The sequence below is a fragment of the Ascaphus truei genome, unplaced genomic scaffold, assembly GCF_040206685.1.
Source record: "Ascaphus truei isolate aAscTru1 unplaced genomic scaffold, aAscTru1.hap1 HAP1_SCAFFOLD_1827, whole genome shotgun sequence".
Taxonomy (NCBI): Eukaryota; Metazoa; Chordata; class Amphibia; order Anura; family Ascaphidae; genus Ascaphus; species Ascaphus truei.
Genome location: NW_027454728.1, coordinates 24,455 through 31,434, shown reverse-complemented (window position 1 = coordinate 31,434; position 6,980 = coordinate 24,455).

Sequence of the window (6,980 nt, the reverse complement as noted above, 5' to 3'; positions counted from 1 at the left end):
ACCATTTACTTGGTCAGTCTGTACTGTCTACTCTCCACACAGCTGCTAAGGATCTTCCATTTTAAATACTTTCACCTCCTATTCTGCACTGCTTTGCTGCCCATTATTCAGAGATGCGTTCCAGTCATGTTTAGCACTCTGAATCTCTCTGCAGTCATTGGTTCAGCACATCATGGGTAGAGCATGGCTACAGATACAGCAAGCTATTATTATTTTACCGGCTGATCACCCATAATATTGCATTAAAACATAGAATATCACTTAATTTCCAAAAGATTCAGTGATGCTGATAATGCAGAATCTCACAACATTTCCCATCATAATGCCATAATGCACAAGTGGGAGAAATAATCCTTGCTATATCTGTACATTGTGTGACGTATTACCTCAATGACCAATGAGAGCAAGTACATCTTCTGTATAGAGCGGCTGTGTTATGATGCAGTTATTGATCATCATTGACATAATCACAAGAATCTTATGCAAAGGGAAATTGTCCGCAGCGAAGTGAGATTTCAGCCCCCAAACGTCTGTAATATTAATGCAATGTCTTACTTTTGTTGCAGTGAACACTGAAGAGACGGATCTACTACAACACTGTACAGGATGAGCATACGCTACAAGCAGCAAAATGATCTTGCAGTTGACAGTATGTTGTTCTGGTAATGTGCACAATTATTATTTATGGGCTACACACCACAGTGCTGGACATATTCTGTTAACTTCAACTCTACTCCTAACATGGAGATGTCTTCCTGGTGTTACTGATTCAGTACATCATATGCACAGTGTGGTTATGATATGATGGATTGATTTAATGAACCCACCAACCAATGATGACATCTGCATCATCTTCTGTAAAGTGCAGCTACAGCATGATATTATCAGCATTTGGTGCGGTATAATCAGAGGTATCTATGTGCTTTTGTGCCTGTTTTAAGTCCTCCAGCTTAACGCCCCTACACCTCCCACTACACAGGCATACTTACTTATGCATACACTGACATCTGGCATACCTACACACACCCCAGGGCCACTTCCTTCCCCTGATGTCAGGGAGAGGATGGGCATGCAGAGTGCAGTAAGTCTCCACGTTACTCTGGCCAACAGTCTTGGCCTACCTCCAGCATCTGTCACCCACAACATCTGTTCCCTCCTTGTAAAGTGCTGAACTATCTCACCTGGGTCAGTGCTATAGCTGATCACAGTGCCCGATCAGGATGTCACTGTGACAGGCAGCAGTGCAGATTGACCGGTCAATCAATGCAGTGCCGCAACATATGCACTAAATGAGATTTCCGTGCCCCCAGTCAGGTTACTCCCTGGGCAGTGACCCTGCTCACACCCTCCCCTAGTTCCACCTCTGATCACAATTATCTCTCTTGGAGAGTGTAGCAAATTGGAGTTGGGGGAATCTCACCTCTGCCATGCATGGTCACAATCTGGGCACAGGACCCAAATAGTGGGCAATGTGGCACTTCTTACAGTAGAGAATAAGTAACTTTATTCTTTACTTGTGTATTAAGGACCTTATTTGCATTAAATTCAGTCCACATGGGACCAAGACTTTCTGGCTTACTGAACAAAGTGGAATTGTTTCGTAGAGGGTGGAGAATTGTATTTTATCTGAAATTACCCCCTCTGCACAAAATACAAACAATTATACCCATACAAGTACCTTGTGGAAGTTGTTGCCCTCTATCTTCCTGTGGTCTCTCCCTGTTTCTCACCGTGCCTCCTCCCATTTCCTTGCACCTCTGCGTCTCTGCATATATCCCTATACTCAGAGCCGGCTCCGGTCAGTGACATGGGATGCCCAAATATGAGCATACCCATATATGGGCATCCATGCCACTGACCGGAGCCCGCTCTGTTGCGGATATGGAGAGAGACTGGGAGATTTACATCCCCTTATAATTCATATGGTGCATAGTACCGGCACGTATTGTTTTACCGGTACTGTGTACCTTCCTACTTTCACACTGGTACAGTATATGCTGCAGTGGGACTGAGAGGGATATATTGGTAACACATAGTCATTGTTGGGGGAATTCAATCCATTTTGAAAATAGTAATGAAATGTTTTTTACTTTTCTTTTTTTTCAGTAATGAAGAATGAAACATTTCTGTTAAAATTGAATTGGAGGTGAACTGGATTCATCATCAACTCTGCACCAGTGTGAATTGATGTTCTTTAATGTTCTGATAAGGTACATGCAACATCTCTTCCTCAACCCCTGCACCACTCTCTGCCTCTTGCCTCTCTCTCTCCACCTCCCTGCTAAGCGTATTAACCCATCTAATGTAATCCACATTCCATGTCTCACTTTACTCTTCACTTCTCACGTGCCCTCTGGAATGACTGCTCTCTGACTAACAAGGTCTATTTGTACATGACCTCTTCTGCTCTCATCATCCACCACCTCTCATTCCCCTCACCCCTGTCCTACTCGATACCTCAGCTTAATTGAACTCTCTCCTCTGACATCTACCCTTATCTCTAACCTCTCCTCACTTTCTGCTTAAACTAACTATCTTGTTAACTTTTACAATGCTATCATCTCCTCCTCCTCCCTCCTCCTCCTCCCTCCTCCATCATATATATGCCCCTTCTAGGCTCTGACACACTCATCCCTCTACGGCCATGATTATCATGGGCACATGCTTGGTCATCCACAGTGCGTGCGAGCGATGCAGAGCCGCCTCGGACCTCAGTGCAGGGATTGCTGCATACCCCCAGCATCTGTCACCCACAAACAATACACACACTAATACTCCCCACAATACACACTATAATACCTCCTCAATACTAATCTCCCCAATAATATTATAGCTCCAAACACAATATACACAACACCCTTACACAAGATACACAATCTAGTACTCTCCTCTGCACCTCTACACACAATATAATACTCCCACACACACAATATACACACTACCCTCCTACCCCCATAAAATACAACCAATAATACACACACACTTTGTGGATGTTGGGACCAGCTCCCGGCATGCACCAGTGAAAGAGAGAGGCCCGCAGAAGCTCGGAAGAACTCCCTCCATCCGTGCCTTCCTCCGTTTCACATCTTCTCCCTGTCTCTCTCCCTCCCTTTCCTTGCATCTCCCTGCGTCTTTACGTATACCCAGTCAGTGACGGCTCTGGTCACGTGATGCCTTAATATGGGCTTATCCATATATGTTCATCCACGTCACTAATGTGATGCCCGCACTGTTGCGGAGCTGGTACTTACGACGGGCACTTATTGTTTTATCAGTACTGCGTACCTGACTCTACCGGCCTACTTTCAACACTAGTACAATATGTGCTTCACTACGAGTGAGTGGGGAATATTGGCATCACACAGTCACTGTTGAATATGCCATTCAATCCATTTTGAAAATAGTAATGCAATGTGGTTTTGTTTTGTTTGCTTTTTGCAGTAATGAAGAATGGAAAAGTTATATTAAAATTAAATTGGAGGGGGACTAGATTCAGCATTTCATCATGAACTCTGCACTTGTGAGAATTTAACTTCTTGAATACCCTGACAGGTACACGCAACATTAAGACTATAATCTGCTGTGCAAGCTTTCGTGCTATACCTCCCCCTCAGGTTTTGATTTATACATTTGCTCCCTCAATTCATGTCCTCTAATATTTGAAAGCTCTCTCCTAGCATTTTCTCTTTACCACAGAACGTCATCCCAATGTAACCTCTCTCTTGTTCTTTCTGCTGGCTGTTTCCTCACTCCTCTGTTAAACTTTTCTAATTTCTCTAACTTCCACACTCCTGCTTTTATCCACATGTTCTCCTCTTTCCTTCCCCTACCTTTGCATGTGTCTACACACTGCACCATTTGTACAGACCTCTATTGCAGCTATTTCTGCACTGCTCAATGAAAAGCACTCTTTAATATCCTATTCTCTGTGCCCCCTCTCTCTGCGCCCCCTCTTTTGGCGCCTCCTCTCTCTGCGCCCCCTCTCTCTGCGCCTATCTGTCTCATTCTCTCTACGTCCCTCTCTCTCTACATAGAGCTATCTCTGTCTCTCTCTACACCTATCTCTGTGTCTCCTTCTATGTTTGCTGATGTGTGGGATATCTCTTATAATCTTGAACCTGCTCATATACACATCGGGCCTCCCTGCCTCTGCCTCCCTGCTAAGAGTGTTAACCTATCTAATGTAATCCACATTCCTTTCCTTACTTTTCTCTTCCCTTCTCCTATGCCATCTGGAATGTCCGTTCTCTGACTAACAAGGCTCTAGTTGTACATGACCTCTTCTGCTCTCATCATTCACAATCAGTCATTCCCCTCACCCCATCTTACCTGTCCCACTGATTTGCCTCTGCTTAATTAAACTCTCCTCTGACATCTACTCTAACCTCTCTGCTCTCTCTCTCTTTCCGCTTAAACTAACAATCTTATTAACTCTTACAATGCTATCCTCCTATCTATATGCCCCCTCTAGGCTCTGACACACTTGTCCCTCTAGCCCACACCCTTGGCTAAATTCCCAAACATGTTCATCACACTTCCACTCGCTGTTCTTAATGCCTATGAAGGAAATCACACAATTGATATTTGATTTTTCTACAGTAAAAATGTCTCCAGTCCTGTATAAAGCTGCTCTCTGGGGCCAAACCACACTACTTTTTTTTCACATTCATCAACACTCAAATTTAATTTACGCTGTCTTTTTTTCCCTGTATTTGACTCCCTCCACTAACCTTCTCCTCACACTTGCCATCCTTCCTTCACTTCTCCTCAAGCATTTGACTACTTCAGAGGCAAGGTGGATGCCACCCACAAGGAGATTCCTTCTGTCCCTTTCCCCTTCTCTCCTTCTACCTAATTCTCCTTCTGCATTTGACTCTTTTTCTTCTCTTACAGAGCTGGAAGCAAATCATCTTCTCTTCTCCCTCTACCACATGCCCTCTAGATCGTATCCCCTCACACCTTACTGCATCTCTTAGTCCCCACTCTCACCCACATCTTCAATTCCTCCCTATTCTCTGGCTCTTTACCCTCTTACTTTAAGCCTGTAGTGGTCACCCTTTTCTCAGAAACAACCTACACCCTATGTGCCTTACTAACTACCGCCCTGTATCCCTCCTGCTGTTTGTCTCCTAATTGCTAGAATGTCAACATTCTTAAATCACATTCCCTCCTGGATCCTTTACAACCTGCCTTTCGTACAGCTCGTTCTACAGACTGTGCTTAAAGCAAATTCCCAAGGTCACCCTAACCCTACTAATCCTACTTGATCTATCTGCTGCGTTTGATGCTCTCAATCACTCTCCTCCTTCATATTCTAAACTCTCTCTTGGTATCCGTAACACAGTTCTATCCTGGTTTTCATCATAACTTTCCTGTCACACATTCTCCATCTCTGTTGCTAACATGTCTTCGTCTTCTATTGATCTGTCTGTGGGTATACATCAGGGCTCTGTTCTGAGATCTCTCTTTCTCTCTACATACTATCATTTGGTGACCTCATCAACTCTTTGTGACAATCCTATAAATAACAAATACAAATATCAGGTCATGGGAATAAGTGATTTGGACATAAAAGTAACATTTCGGAAGTGTGGACAACTAATACATCTTGTAGATTGCCTTTACAGTGTGATGTCATTGATTCAGTAGATTGTGTGCAGACCAGGACTGCAGTACAGTGTCACTCACATGGATGACTTGCGTGGTAGAAGCTCAAGAACAAGGATGTCAAACTCCAGTCCTCGAGGGCCGCAAACAGGCCAGGTTTTCAGGATATCCCTACTGAAAACCTGGCCTGTTTGGGACCCTCGAGGACTGGAGTTTGACATGCATGCTCTAGAAGGAGCACAGCTGTGGGTGGGAGGTGGATTTGCTTTGCATCAAATGGTTTGGAGCAAGGTTTATTGTATGTATTATCATAATAACAATGCAATGCTTAACTTTTATTTCAGGAGGGATGACTGCAGAACAGAAGTGAATATTGAAGCCATGTGTTCCTTTTCTTGCAAAAGAGAAAATTTGAAGGACAGTTGAAGAGAAGGAAAATTACTACACAGAGACAGATAAGCAATGTGTATATTTCTCATTTACCATTTAGTATTTGTCGTTTTATTGACTCCACACAATCCGGCTGCTACGGGTTTCACATTGAATATTTTCATCTCTACTCTACCCCTTCCTGTGATCTGAACCATGCAAGTTTTCGTTGATTCAATACATCATGAGTAGAGTGTGGCTACAGTATGAAGTAAAGACCCAAGGACCACATCTACTACCATTCATAACAAGAACATGTGCAGTAGCGCACAGCTGCAGTTCTATGTGATTGTTATGAAAGGTTGAGGTGGTTCAATTCTATGAATCTGGAGTGGGATGGATCCTGTTTGCATCATATGGTTTCATCTAGGCCAGTAGATTATATAACTCTCAGTACAGGTTACACATGGCATCAGTATTAGTGATTTAAAGAGGAGGAAAGCTTCAATGTGGAGAACAAAGCCAAGTAATGTTGAAGTTACTCCTTTTACCATTTACTTGGTCAGTCTGTACTGTCTACTCTCCACACAGCTGCTAAGGATCTTCCATTTTAAATACTTTCACCTCCTATTCTGCACTGCTTTGCTGCCCATTATTCAGAGATGCGTTCCAGTCATGTTTAGCACTCTGAATCTCTCTGCAGTCATTGGTTCAGCACATCATGGGTAGAGCATGGCTACAGATACAGCAAGCTATTATTATTTTACCGGCTGATCACCCATAATATTGCATTAAAACATAGAATATCACTTAATTTCCAAAAGATTCAGTGATGCTGATAATGCAGAATCTCACAACATTTCCCATCATAATGCCATAATGCACAAGTGGGAGAAATAATCCTTGCTATATCTGTACATTGTGTGACGTATTACCTCAATGACCAATGAGAGCAAGTACATCTTCTGTATAGAGCGGCTGTGTTATGATGCAGTTATTGATCA